Below are 15,317 nucleotides of genomic sequence, written 5' to 3' on the forward strand. Positions count from 1 at the left end.
CACATGCCAACTAATGTGTAGTTGTCAGTCAGATATAAATGAAGGGCCAAGCTCTGTTCTTAATGAGCTTGGTGACTAGTGAAGTAGAATTGCTATGTCACTACCATCTCCAGTTAATTATAGAGTATGAGGACAAAAGTAAAATGCTTGTACAACATTTCCCCTTCCAAAGTTTCCCTCCTTATATTTTGGATAAGGAAAAATAGCTGGTACGTAATATTCAGGGTTACTATGAATTGTATCTCCCCAAATTGTATATGTTGAAGCCTTAACCCCCAATGCAATGTTATTTGGTGATGGGGCCTTTGGGAGATGATTCAGTTTAGATGAGGTCGTGAGGAAGGGGCCATGGCTATTTATGCCCTTATAAGAAGAGACACCAGAGAGGTTACTTCATCTCTACCATATGAGGACACAGAGAGAAGGCAGCTTTCTGAAAGCCAGAGAGAGAACCCTCACTAGAAATCAACTATGCTGGCACCTTGATCTTCCCAGAACTGTGAGAAACAAATTCCTATTGTTTAAGCCACCAAGTCTATGGTATTTTATTATGGCAGCTCATGTTAATACTAGGACCCTTAGGCTTTTAGAGTTTCAATTAACTGTAAGGAGACGAGGCACTACAATGATTATACACCCTGACTCAACATCAATTCTGGACTTGACACTAAACCGTGCTAACATTTAAATGTATTGGGGTCAGGACACTTTCTCATTAGAAAATCAAGCTAGAATAGTGACTATTAGAAGTCATCAACTCCTAAACATATTTAATGCAAAGATACTCGGCAGGGATAGAGAATTGGAGGGTGGGAGTGGGGGAAATAATTTTATTATGTACAACACAGTAGACAATTTGATACTTGGGAAAAAAATGGATTTTGAAGAAAAGCAGACTTGAATTCAAATCGTGGCCTTTTCTCTTAAAAGCTGTGTGGTTTTGAGCAAGTTATTTAAATTCTGAAACTCAAACTCTTCATCCATAAAATGTAGATTCTACCTCAGATCTTGTTGTGAACATTAAATAACATAATATACCCAAGATATACCTTATATACAGTAGATTAGTTAGTTCTTCTTGCTTTTACTGCCAAGGCTGATCCTAGGAAAATAGGTCATTGATCTACAATAAAAAAAAAAAAGCCAAATGGCTTTTTTTCCAGCTGGAACCCTGAAGGGCACAGAAGAGAAGAAGTTTCCTTCTGTGCCAGAAACCCTTAAGAAAAAGCAAAGGAATTTCGCAGAACTGAAGATCAAGCACCTGAGAAAGAAGTTTGCCTAAAAGATGCTTCTAAAGGCAAGGAGGAAGCTTATCTATGACAAAGCTAAGCATTATCACAAAGAATATAGACAGATGTACAGAACTAAGATTCAGATGGCTAGGATGACAAGAAAAGCTGGCAACTTCTATGTACCTGCAGAACCCAAATTGGCATTTGTCATCAGGATCAGAGACATCAACAGTGTGAGCCCCAAGATCTGAAAGGTGCTAAAGCTTCTGCGCCTTTGCTAGATTTTTAATGGCACCTTTGTTAAGCTCAACAAGGCTTCCATTAACACACTGAGGATCACAGAGCCATACATCGCCTGGAGGTACCCAAACCTGAAGTCAGTTAGGGAATTGATCTACAAGTGTCATTATGGCAAAATCAATAAAAAGTGAATTGCCCTGACAGATAACACATTGATTGCTCATTCTCTTGGTAAATATGGCATCATCTGCATGGAGGATCTGATTCATGAGATCTATACTATTGGAAAATGGTTCAAGAAGCAAACAACTTCCTATGGCCCTTCAAGTTGTCTTCTCCACAAGGTTTGGAATGAAGCAAAAGATCACCCATTTTGTAGAAGGTAGAGATGCTGGCAACAGGGAAGACCAGATCAACAGGCTTATTAGAAGGATGAACAAAGGTATCTACCATGGTTATTTTTGTAATCTGGTCAATTATTAAACAGTGCCTCATCAAATTGAAAAAAAAGCCAAATAATCTCTGTCAAATAAATATAAGCTGGAAACTGTGCCCCAGCATTATCTCTCTTGGGAAATATTTAAAATAAGTAAATTTTTGAAGCTCAACATCAAGGAGCAGTTCCTGTCATATGAAATGCAAATAAATATTTATAGGAGGAAGAGCTGCTGGAAAGTGGTTTGGTTCCAAAAACTAATGCTTAATGATAGAATGACCAGTCTCCACATTAGAAAAGTGAAGATGTGTTTTAGGTTGTGTGGGAATACAAGAAACTTATGGAAGTACCTCAAGAACCACCACCCTGTCCTCTACATTTACCCTATGTTTATAATAGATTGATGCCGATTAAAGCATTTCAAAAGAGGAGAAAGTAGGAAAATCAAGAGCCTACTGAAGCGGGAATTTGTTAAAGTTTCTAAAAACACTTGGTTTATATCTGGGAATGAGAAGTAATGCTGAAAAATATTCTTGAATATAATCATAAGCCAAGTTTAAATTAGTTCTAAGAAGGCCTACACATAATACACAATTCATAATGGATCCAGCATACATTTAATCTCAACTAATGGCACAAAGACTTTATTTTTTTTCTTCAACTTTTTATTTTTTTAATTAATTAATTAATTAATTTTTTATGGTGACATTGGTTAACAAAATCTAATAAGTTTCAGCTGTACACTTTAACGGTAAGGCATATATATTTTTACACTGTGTGTTCATCTCCCATAGCTAGATTTCTTTCTATCACCACATATTTAACCCCCTTTACCCCATCTACCTCTCCCCTCCTCTTTCCTCTCTGGTAACTGCTAGTCCATTGTCCATGACCATGAGTCTGTTTGTCCTGTTCATTTGTTGCTAATTCAGGACTTTTAAGCATCCAAAGGCCATTGCATTGGCTTCATTACCTCTGTGAATGGTGAGCACTGACCTCTAGTGGCAAGCTTGGTTAATCACAGCTCGGTCCTTCAGTGACCCCAGAGAAAGCACCCACGCCAGGGGAGGGCTTGCATAAGAAAAACAGTTCTCTAGGCTGTCAGCCCTAAGAATCCAGTGAGATCATATTTACATCTTTTTTTTTTTAATCATGAGCATTTCTCTCAGCTCACAATGGAAATTTTAAAGGGGTGGTTTGTTAATCTTTATGGAAAAACTCTAAGAAGCAAAAGCTAAAATCTGAACTCTCTAGGATTTAGAATCTGGATATATAACCTCAGAAGCTCATACAAACTAAACAATGGAGTTTCAGTGATCTTACATATGCATTTGTTTATTCTATTTGCTATGTTCCATTGGGAACTATAAAGATGTTGGTTAGTCAGTTAAAAATAGGGCTAGGAATTCTCCTATGCAGAAAAACAATTAGATATTATGCAAAGGCACAAAAGTACATTGGAAATTTATAGGGAAAAGAGGACTCATAAGTTTAATTTATTTTCCTGCCTCTCATGGAGGAATCAAACATGCAAGCAATTATAAATAAAAAATACGGGGAAGGAAAAAGAAACAGAACAATAAGATAAAAAGATGCATCAGGTAACTATAAATTTTAGGGTTTGAATTTGTTTAAGGGTTAGGCAGTAGAAGTTATTTTAAAGGTAAATAATCTATTCCAATCCTATCATTTTAAAAAGAGGAAAATAATAGGTCCAGAAACATGACTTGACTTTCCTAAAGTCCCAAATCAATAAGTGGAAAATTACTATTCAATTTTTTTTTTCAGTAGTTTTTCCATCACAGGCTATGTCCTACGTTATAAGAACTAAGCTTCTGTTCAACTTGGACTTTGAGAAAATTCTTAAATGTAAAATAGGCTATTTTCAAGGAAACCTCTTCTCTTGTAGCCACACCTGGAGATAAGCTCATTGAATAAAATACTATACATTTACCATTGCCTAATGCAAATGGATAAAGAATGAAAGTGACACTGGATATATAACCTCAGGAGCTCTATACCAGCTTTTATTTCATCATCTATGTACTTTAAAGTTTAATTTTATATTTTTAAATGTTCTTATATATCACAAATGATTCCAAATATACCTCAGTTAAGGTACAATATTCTTTTCTTTCTCTCTTAAATATGAATATCAGTCAAATTCAGATTATTTTTAATAGAGTTCTCCTGTCTTTTCTTTCCCTTTCCATCATTCACATCATTTGCTGCTCTGCTTCTACCCTAGGCAGCAAAGCCAGATGGGCTATTTGAATCTATGTTCCTAGAATATCTAAAAGTGAGAAAGAGGTGATTTAGAAATCTGTGGAAAAAATCCTTTTTTTCATGATTTCTACTCAAGAGGTTCAGATTGTTTGGATAAGTTTCGAATAAACATCTCTCTTCTTAGTGCAGTTGATGCATATTTTTTAGCCTCCAGAGGGGAACACTGATCTGCTAAAATTGTCATTTTTCAGCTAAATTATAATTTGCTAATCCCTTAAGACCATCTGACAGGCTTCATGGCTATTCTGTCAGACTTCAGTATAAATAATGTTTTAAATAAAATCGAGAAAAGCTTATTTGGGGAAAGAAAAATGACACAGAATGAGGGTATCACTCATCTAAAACTATTCTACTTAATTAAGTAAGAACAAATTGCATTATACTATGTAATAACCTCTGTTGCTAAACCTAAGTTTAGAGACTGGGCTTTTATGAACAGCTGATTATTGTGAGTAAACAAAAGTATTATACAGATATAAAGGAACTATTATTTATTAAGAGTTAGAAATTTATAAATACAAATAATATACAATGTTATAAATATATAATACAAAACTCTACTGAACATAAGATTCATTAAAATTAGGATTTCATAGTGTCTCAGTATTATTCTATGAATATCAGTTATCATTGAACATGGACTCAAATTTTGGTTAAATAAAGGTTTTATTAAAAGAATATTGGAAAAGTAACTATCAGACTTGATAAGATGAGACCACCAGCTCCCACTGGGACCTTCGTTTGCAAGTCAGGACTTCCACTTGTACATCTGTTACTCAAACTAGCACATGTTGAATAGGATGTCAAACTTGGCTTTGCAAGAGAGTCTGAAACTACCAGCAACTTTTTCTCAATGCTTTCATAAATAAAATTTGATATTTTTGACAAGAGAATTTTACTTTTTTGAAAATCATTTCACTTGAGTGGCTAAATCATATATACCATTTAATTCAGCTAAACTCAATTTTACTTTTTTGAAACTTTTTTGAGAATTTTACTTTTTTGAAAATCATTTCACTAAAAAACATTATGAGGCAAACAAACAAATATGTATATGAATCATAATTTAGCATTATTTAAAATGTCAAAAAAAATTGGATGGAGCTATATGTTGAACATAGGGGAATGGTGAACTGCATTAGTGTACAGCTATATGATGAACTATTCTGGGGCCATTACAAATTATGTTTCATGAAGTTTAAATAACCATGAAAAAAGACTCATAATAAAATGTTAAGTAAAAAAGTTTATGTACAAACTTGAATTTAGCTTTATTCAAATATGCATAGAAAAAAAAATCCTAGTGAGGAATATACGAAAATATTAACCATCATTTTCATGAGGGAGTGAATTATTGACAATTTTAGCTTTCATCTTTGGAAGGTTGTTTCTTCAAGGCATTTGAGGGCAGATAAAGAATAACTGCTCTTATATTTTATTTATGGCTATAAATCACTACATTCTTAATTTTTTCAATTGAAATTGCATACGTTTTTCATTTCTTTTCTTTTTTTCCTATCTCAGCATGCACCCCATGCCAGACTGCAAGGGCACACAATAAGAAGAAAGCTTTAGTGTACATAATTCTTTATAGATTTTACATTCTTTTCATTTTTTATTTGACCCCAATAATCTCAAGACAGGATAAAGCAACTTACAGACTTCTTGGATTTTTCTGTTATTAATATAGACATGTTAGTACTTTAGTGTCTATAGAAAATGTTATTAAAATAAATGTTTTTCTTTGAGTATCTAACACTAGGAAAGTACTAAGCTTAAATCCTAGTTATTCCACTTAGATAAGTTAGATTACAACTTTCATGTCATCTTTTCAGAGAGGCAACCCCCACATACCCACTCTTATGAGCACCTCCCTCCCCCAGGCAATCTATCACATTACCTTGCATTGTCCTCATAAACTTAAAAGTATCTGAAATGATTTACTTTTGCATTTACTGGTTTAATGCTAATACTTCCTGCCACCATCATTCCCAGGAATGCAACTCCACAGTTGCAAGGATCTTGTTCCACTCACTTCTCGCCACTGATTTCTCCCAGAACTTAGAGCAGTGTTTGGCCCAGAGGAGGTATATAATAAATATATGTTGAATAAATAAATGAGTTAGCAATAACCTCTCTGGAATTTTCCTTTCCTGAAAAATGAGGATAATCATACCTCCCTTTCAGGCTTAGCATGACAATTAAATTAGATAATACATGAGAAAAACTCATATCGTAGATGTTGTCATTTAATTTTCTGTTTACTTATTATAGCATGTGGGGATCCAGCACAAAGTTTTTGCCTTATCATTACAATGCAACCACCATTATATCCCAAGAGTTCCCCAGAAATGTTTTTTAAAAGCTAAGCTTACATTAAATGTATGAATTAGTATACCTACTAAAAAAAAAAAAAAACCCTAATTAAAACCACTAGGGGCCATATCTACAAGCAATAACAGCAGAATTGGCCCTAACTTTATATACCAGGTGATCTTTGAAGACAAGCAAAAGTCAGGTAAACTCTGCTAGATGGTGGAGGCCGTGTCTGATAATCCTCTTTAAATGTGGAGAGAAATAAATTACAAAGTGTCAAATAACCAGCAATTGTTTCTTGAGAACTTACCAGGCCTTAAAGTGATGCTAGGTGACATACTAATAAATGGAACAACTGTACAGCCTGGCAAATGTACAGGTTATTTCCTTTGTTGCGGCAAAAGGATACTTGGTTCCAAAGAAAATAAAGACCATGTTTCAACTTTGATGATTTGTGGGTCCCAAGAAGATTTATAACTTTATAATTCAAAATGTTGTCACATTTTAGAGCCCCAGAGAGGCTGAAGGCATTACCCAAAGTCACACAGCTACTTAGTGGCTAAGTCATATATACCATTTAATTCAGCTAAACTCAACTACCATTAACTGAGTGCTTGAAGGCCCTTGGCTTTGTACTAACCTGCCGTGGTTTGGGAGGAAGCTAGGAACACATGCAAAGTGTTAAAATCTTTGGAACATAGTTCATTGAGCAGCTGCTTGGTTAGTTGGGTGGTTGAATGAAGTTTCCAGCTGTTTCTGACTGAGCTTAACTTGAAAGTAGAGATAATAATGACAATTGTACTTTTTTTTAACCTGGTGGCTCCTGGAACCTTACTCTAACAACTAACTTTAACATAACATCCATATTTTTTTTCTAAATGTTTTGCACAAAATAACAAGTATTTCTTGATCTCCTGGTTTCACAAAAAAGAGAGATCTATCTCATTAAACTACCTTTATTGCAAGCCCATGTTGTAATGGTGAAAATCCCTTTGCTTTGGTCTGTGTTTCAAGCTGGCCATGTATAATTTGACTTGACTTTATGACTTTGTGCTAAATTATATTTGAACTCTTTCTCTGTTCGACTATTTTAATTCCAAATGAATCTTTAAAAAAACTACCACTAGTGGTATGTATGACTACATAGTTACAGACAAAATAGAAAAACATAAAAGGTTTGTTATACATCTGGAGAAGATAAATTTTTTTCAATACAGGAAGAGACATTCTATATTATATGTTAACTTACCATTTTGACAATTAAACAGCATGTGCTACTATATAAAACAATAAAATAAAAGTGAAAAATTCAGGATCGTTTATAGTTTGATTTCTGGTTGTATGGACATGATATTATAGGTGACGGCTTTTTGTGGAAAACATGATTACATGGAATACTGGCATCCAGAAATTCCAAAACTATGTTGCTTATAACATTATACAATGGAGTTTAATGACTGTAACAAAAAGTCAAACTCAACTATTATTTTAGCGTTAGCATTTCTACTGAATTCTTATAATTTTTGTTAAGTAAAATATAAATGTAAAAACTATTTAATTAAGCCAAAATATTCCATTCTCTAATCATTTAGACACAGAAGAGATTACTGAAACATAAAACCAATAAAAATTACTCGAACATTTATTCTTTATTTCTGACAAAAATTAAGTTAGTTCAAATCAACAATTATTTTTTCGAGTCCCTGCTATGTGCTCAACATTGTTCTGGGAACAAAAATTGGTAACTAAAAACCATTCCTAGAAAACCACAGTATGAGGGAAATTCTAAGCTATTTGGCATTTGTGGGAAATTTAGAGCGTTTTTCATATCAGTCAATACCTCTTCACACAAAAAGTCTTAGAATTTGTATTTGAATCAACTCAAAATGAAATTGAGTGGTAAGGAATTTACAAAAACCTCTTCAATGTATTAAAAATTTAGTGTACATCCTGATTTGATCTATTATGTAAAACAATTGTTTCCGATTCTGTACCACGATAAAGGACAGCTTTTATCGGTAGGTCCTACTCCTAGCCTCAGTGTTAGAGGATGCTGAGCAGCTGAAGTGGCCTTTTGCTTTCGGAAATGACCCTCAGATCATCCCACTTGAAACTGATTTAAAAAAAGTTTCCTCTGTTGGCAGGTTATTTCCTTCTCCTTCCTCATGTTGGAGGATAATCTACCATCAATCAATCAGGAAATGGAATCTTAAAGCTGCACTTACTATTGCACCTCCTCAGAATCTTGTGCTAAACTTAGCACTTTAGATTTTTATCCTCTAGCTAATGAAGAAAAGTTATAAAATAACTTTGAGCGAAGAAGTCATATGGTCAGTTTTGTGTGTTACAAAAGTAACCTCTGCTTTCTGAGTAGTGCTACATGTTCATCTGAGCTATACGCCTTCATGAACCTACTCTCCTAAACTTACTTTTCATTCTTCTCCATCTGTACAGCTGTGTGATTATTTGATTAAGGCCCATCTCTCTCATGAACTAAAAGCTTCCTGAGGGCAGGGTGATGCTGGCTTTGCTCTCCAATGTCTTCCTGTTGCCTCACAAGTGCTTTCTTCATAGAAGTTTCTCTCAGGGTCTGGGTTAATTTATGATGGAATACATGAATTAATGAGTAATTAATTGTTTTTTTAAGAAGGAAGAAAGTCATTTTAATATTTTTAAATGATGTATATTAAATATTTTAACGCTGGAGAATCAGATGCTTTCTGTTTCCAGAGGTCAGATGTGGTTTTGAAAGAGTCTTCTTCCATGCTTTTCTCCAATCTGCTTCCAGAATGGGGCTCACAGATTACCCAGACAGGAGACGGGGTAGCTCTGTCTCAATGGCCACCTAAACTAAAGCTCCAGCTTCTCTCTCAATCAGTGCCAGCTGTGGTGGTGGCTTCTGAGACGCACAGGACTTTCCTATGAGGTCATTACTGATGGAAACTATCAACACCTCTGCCCCTTGGGGAGGCTAAGAAGTCAGCTCCATTCAAATAAACATTCCTTAGGCTCCTGCCCTGGAAACACACTCCTGCTCGTATTGCAGATGTTTCAGTTTTGGGGACAGGATAAAGGATGACACTGAGGGGTGAAAATCAGAACAGACCCAATACAGCTGCACTGTGAAATGAATCATGGCAGAGTTTCCATGTCTCTTAATACTTTTTTTTCATTATCCCCTGCACTTAATTTAGTCAAGCAATGAGACAGTGTTCCAAGCAAGTGCTAGTCAATACTGGGCCGGTATCAGAAAACGGTCACTCATTCTATTTTCTGTAGAATGGAAATTACTAGATTATAAAGTGATTTTTTTTTAGCCTGCTAATGTCATGATATCAGTTTTCAAGACTAGTTTATTCTACAAAATAGTCACTGTATAGTTCTAGACATTTTCACTCTTTTGTGTCAAAACAGACCGATTGCAAGCAAATGGACATATAGATCAAGATTATCAGATAATACAAAATATATAGGTGAGAAGGGGAGAATTCATTATGAAAAATATGAGCAAGGAACAAATTTCTTTTGGTCTTTTGGCTATCTTGATTTCTTCAGTAGGAACTTTATAATGATCTGAGATCACTTGCTTTCACATGGGTTCCAATAAGTGATTATAAGGGAGGTATCTGGTTTCATTCAAGCCAGAATTTACTATGCCCCTACTATGTATCAGGAACCATGTTCTGCAAAGAGACCTAAAATGTAATGGGACACTCTCTGATCATAAACAGTTTACAGTCGGCAGAGTTCTTTGTCAAATGGCGAGCGAGATGGTGGCTGTCTGGGCAAAAAGAATGGCAAAGTAGATGATGTATTACTTAAAATCATCATAATAAATTGTATTTAGCACAGAAATTCTAAGACTATTAACATAATTGGAGTGCTTATGAAAAGGAAAATGCTCATTTTACTGCAAGCAATTTTTAAAACCTAAAAAAGAAAAGCTGGCATTTGGGGAATCTCTGAACCCATTGGGGGAACCCTTTGAAGATTTAGTGAGTGTGGGGTTCTGGTTAATGTTTCCATAGAGAGGCTGGGGGCAGAGTATAAAGACAACATCAAGGAAACGAACACTTCAACCACTCTACAAACTCAACAGCTCAAAGAAGAGGCTATAACCCAGGAAAGATCAGAAGATACCACTGGGCCAGAAAATACAGAATTCGAATAGCTATTTATAGGTCGAGAACTAAATTCTTCACAATTCATATTTTCAAAACACACGACAGCATAAAAATATAATGCTATCTCCCTACTCTAAGGGATAAAGAGCAACACTGAATGAGTGGGGAAAGAGAGAGCATGGATGCATAGAGAAAAGAGGGCTAACTTATGTTTAAGAGAAAAATCGCACCACAGTGACAGGCCTGCTGTGCAAAAGCCCATTTAGCAAGAAAAGCCCAGACTTTCGTTTCAAATTTTATCAGAAGCCACTGGCCCTAAAGTATCACTGGCGCCTACTGAATTTTCACTAGGGACCTAACAGAAAACATCTGTCCTCTTACTTAAAAGTAAATCAATTGATTAAATCAATGTTTCCTTTCTTCTACCAGAAGCATGGTTATTTCTCTTTTTATTCTCTTCTGATTCCTTTAATAACTTACTTCTGCTTGTGAGTTAAAATCTGCGATAGAGGTGCTTCTCTTCCTGTGCCTACATGGAGAAATTTTCCACAGGTCAAGTCAAAATTATGATGGCAATTCACGAATATAAACAATTTGGTAATGTTTCATATGTAAATTGAGAGCATATATAACTACATAAATGACCTCAAGCACCAAAGACATGTGTGAGTGTGAGTGTGTGTTTGTGTTTGTGTGTGAATACACAAAATCTTCACTGTCTTGAGAAAACCCTAACCATAATATGGAACTTTTACTTTGAAATTTGACCTCTGTGTTTAAACTTATTTCATAGATTTTACAAATGAGATTCCATAACATGAATGGATTGGGTCTGTTTTTAACACAGGGTTTTTAATTTGAACATGGAATTTTTATAATGAAACTTCTGTGGTTGAAATCCACATTGCCTTGTATGTTTTTCTGAGTCAATAGGATGACCCTCCTACATCAGCACCCACTAGACAACAGGATCCACATGAAGCAGCCCCTCAGGGAATAAGTACAGAAATGGCAGCCAACTGTACAGCACGGATGCCATCATTCCCAGAACAAACCCCTGTCTAGCATTTACGACATGCCAAATGCTGCTCTAGACCCAGGATATATATATGGATATATATATGGTGTTTGCCGTAAAGAATCTCACAATCTAATAGGTAAGAGAAATAAACCTCTAGTCACAATATCCTGAGATAAATGCTGTGCTGAGGGATATATAAGGTGACATGAGATAACAGAGGCTGGAGGAAATGACTCTGCCTTCAGAGAAAGTGGAGGGGGACTCAGGGAAGATTTCACAGAGAGATTTGAGCGGTACCTCAAGGAGGATAAACCCTATGGCTCATATATTTCTCTGGTATATTTCTATGAGCTTGGCAAGTCATTTGCTGCTCTGTTCTTCAGATTCTTCATCAACTGGACAAGAGAATACATAATAAGTCATATGTTTAAAAACATATTGAGGAAAATCTACTTCCCAAGCACAGTATTTGTGGAAGGGGTCGACAGATGTGAGTTTGGGGGTTACGGTTGGGAGAGGAGGGAGAAGGAGCAGGGGAAAGAGAAGAGAAGATACGATGGCATCCTAAAAATGGAAACGGAAAAGAAACAGTTCCACGTGCCATGTATCTCCTCTTCTCTTTGCTATCTTAGATATGTAGGTAGCGTAGCAACCACAGAATAGGAAAAAGAAATAATATTAATAGTTATGATCCCCTCTTGATCTTCATCTATTGATATGGCATATAATAAACACCATGTTTTAAACAGGAGGAGAAAGTCATCCTAGTATTAAGGCTCAGAAAATTACCTCCCAGACTTTCGTTTCAAATTTTATCAGAAGCCACTGGCCCTAAAGTATCACTGGCGCCTACTGAATTTTCACTAGGGACCTAACAGAAAACATCTGTCCTCTTACTTAAAAGTAAATCAATTGATTAAATCAATGTTTCCTTTCTTCTACCAGAAGCATGGTTATTTCTCTTTTTATTCTCTTCTGATTCCTTTAATAACTTACTTCTGCTTGTGAGTTAAAATCTGCGATAGAGGTGCTTCTCTTCCTGTGCCTACATGGAGAAATTTTCCACAGGTCAAGTCAAAATTATGATGGCAATTCACGAATATAAACAATTTGGTAATGTTTCATATGTAAATTGAGAGCATATATAACTACATAAATGACCTCAAGCACCAAAGACATGTGTGAGTGTGAGTGTGTGTTTGTGTTTGTGTGTGAATACACAAAATCTTCACTGTCTTGAGAAAACCCTAACCATAATATGGAACTTTTACTTTGAAATTTGACCTCTGTGTTTAAACTTATTTCATAGATTTTACAAATGAGATTCCATAACATGAATGGATTGGGTCTGTTTTTAACACAGGGTTTTTAATTTGAACATGGAATTTTTATAATGAAACTTCTGTGGTTGAAATCCACATTGCCTTGTATGTTTTTCTGAGTCAATAGGATGACCCTCCTACATCAGCACCCACTAGACAACAGGATCCACATGAAGCAGCCCCTCAGGGAATAAGTACAGAAATGGCAGCCACAACTGTACAACGGATGCCATCATTCCCAGAACAAACCCCTGTCTAGCATTTACGACATGCCAAATGCTGCTCTAGACCCAGGATATATATATGGATATATATATGGTGTTTGCCGTAAAGAATCTCACAATCTAATAGGTAAGAGAAATAAACCTCTAGTCACAATATCCTGAGATAAATGCTGTGCTGAGGGATATATAAGGTGACATGAGATAACAGAGGCTGGAGGAAATGACTCTGCCTTCAGAGAAAGTGGAGGGGGACTCAGGGAAGATTTCACAGAGAGATTTGAGCGGTACCTCAAGGAGGATAAACCCTATGGCTCATATATTTCTCTGGTATATTTCTATGAGCTTGGCAAGTCATTTGCTGCTCTGTTCTTCAGATTCTTCATCAACTGGACAAGAGAATACATAATAAGTCATATGTTTAAAAACATATTGAGGAAAATCTACTTCCCAAGCACAGTATTTGTGGAAGGGGTCGACAGATGTGAGTTTGGGGGTTACGGTTGGGAGAGGAGGGAGAAGGAGCAGGGTAAAGAGAAGATACAGGAGGATGGCATCCTAAAAATGGAAACGGAAAAGAAACAGTTCCACGTGCCATGTATCTCCTCTTCTCTTTGCTATCTTAGATATGTAGGTAGCATCAAAACCACAGAATAGGAAAAAGAAATAATATTAATAGTTATGATCCCCTCTTGATCTTCATCTATTGATATGGCATATAATAAACACCATGTTTTAAACAGGAGGAGAAAGTCATCCTAGTATTAAGGCTCAGAAAATTACATATTACACATATGACATTATTATTTTATGTTATATATTACACTAGCATGTGACAGGAATGAGCATGAAATACCAGATAAGCAAGCATACAAGAAGAACAACCAGAGGCCTCTGGAGAAATTGGGTGAATAATACTTAACCCATATGATTGAGGTAGAGATTAAATAAAAAATGTGTTTAAAACACATAGAACATTGCCTGGCATGAAATTAGCAAATAATTCTTTGCACAGTGCAGCAAATAATTGTTTTTATTGTTGTCATCTGCCACCATCTAAAAACATAGCTAATAAAAAGGGATAGGTCCTGTCCAAACTTATTGTCATCAGTAGAGGCAAACTGAATTGATTAGTGAAACAAGAAGAGAACAAACAAAAATTTTTCTGTGGCTGCCTCATTATTCCTAGTGCCCCAAAGTAGATGATAATGACATGTGACTTTCAGGAGGCCTGCAGGAACTACCCACCATTTTAAGATCTTGACCTCGCAACATCTTTTGGTAGGTATCATAATAAAAGAATAAAGAACGAAAACAACTTAGAAAGAAATATGGCAAGAAAACTTCCACAAAAGGGGAAAATACAAAGTAAAATGAGAAAACACACATGAAACTTGTCAACTGCTGTACCTATGGCTACATGTTGGCCAACTGTTAGGAATACGGGTACGAAAGAGAATAACACATCAATAGTGATTGCTGCCCAGAAATAATATAAAACACAATGTAGAGACATACTGACTTAATTTGCTGAAGGGTCTTGGAAACAAAACAGGAGAGAAAAAAGTGTTTCTCTCACTGGAATGCCCCCAAACCAGTCTGTGGTAAGTATACCACACCCTGGCCTCTATCACAGAACCTTTGGTCATCTCCACAGGGTATGGGCTGACACTTGATATGAGCACAGACAAACATGGACCTACACATGACAGAAAAATGCAAATGAAAAGAATTTTATTTTCACATCAGTGTCTGAGATGGAAGAGCCAGGCCAAGAATGAGATAAAGTATTAAAATCTGACAAAGAAAGACAGCAAGCTCAAAGCTTGGGATGACATCAAAGCCAAACACAGTAGGAAAGAAATTTCAGACTCATAATTCATACATGGAACTGGAAATAAGAGAGCTGGTCAGAGCTTCTGAAAAAAAAAAAAGCCAAATCATGAAATCTTGAGCCATGCAGAAAGTTCTTAATGAAGACTCATCCAAAAGACATACATTCCAGTAATTTGGCCATTTATTCAGCCAGCATATATTAAGGAACTATCACGTACTCAGCATGCTGCTTAGCCCTGGGAAACCAGCCTGCCTTGAAGGAACTGACAGTCAGATAGAGGAG

General features: G+C 35.8%; 1 pseudogene; it reads left to right on the forward strand.

Annotated features, from left to right (window-relative positions):
- The first annotated feature begins 1,147 nt into the window (after positions 1-1,147).
- On the forward strand, positions 1,148-1,955 carry LOC102882494 (annotated as a pseudogene).
- The last annotated feature ends 13,362 nt before the right edge of the window (positions 1,956-15,317 follow it).

This window comes from Pteropus alecto, unplaced genomic scaffold (genome assembly GCF_000325575.1).
Source record: "Pteropus alecto unplaced genomic scaffold, ASM32557v1 scaffold5, whole genome shotgun sequence".
NCBI lineage: Eukaryota > Metazoa > Chordata > Mammalia > Chiroptera > Pteropodidae > Pteropus > Pteropus alecto.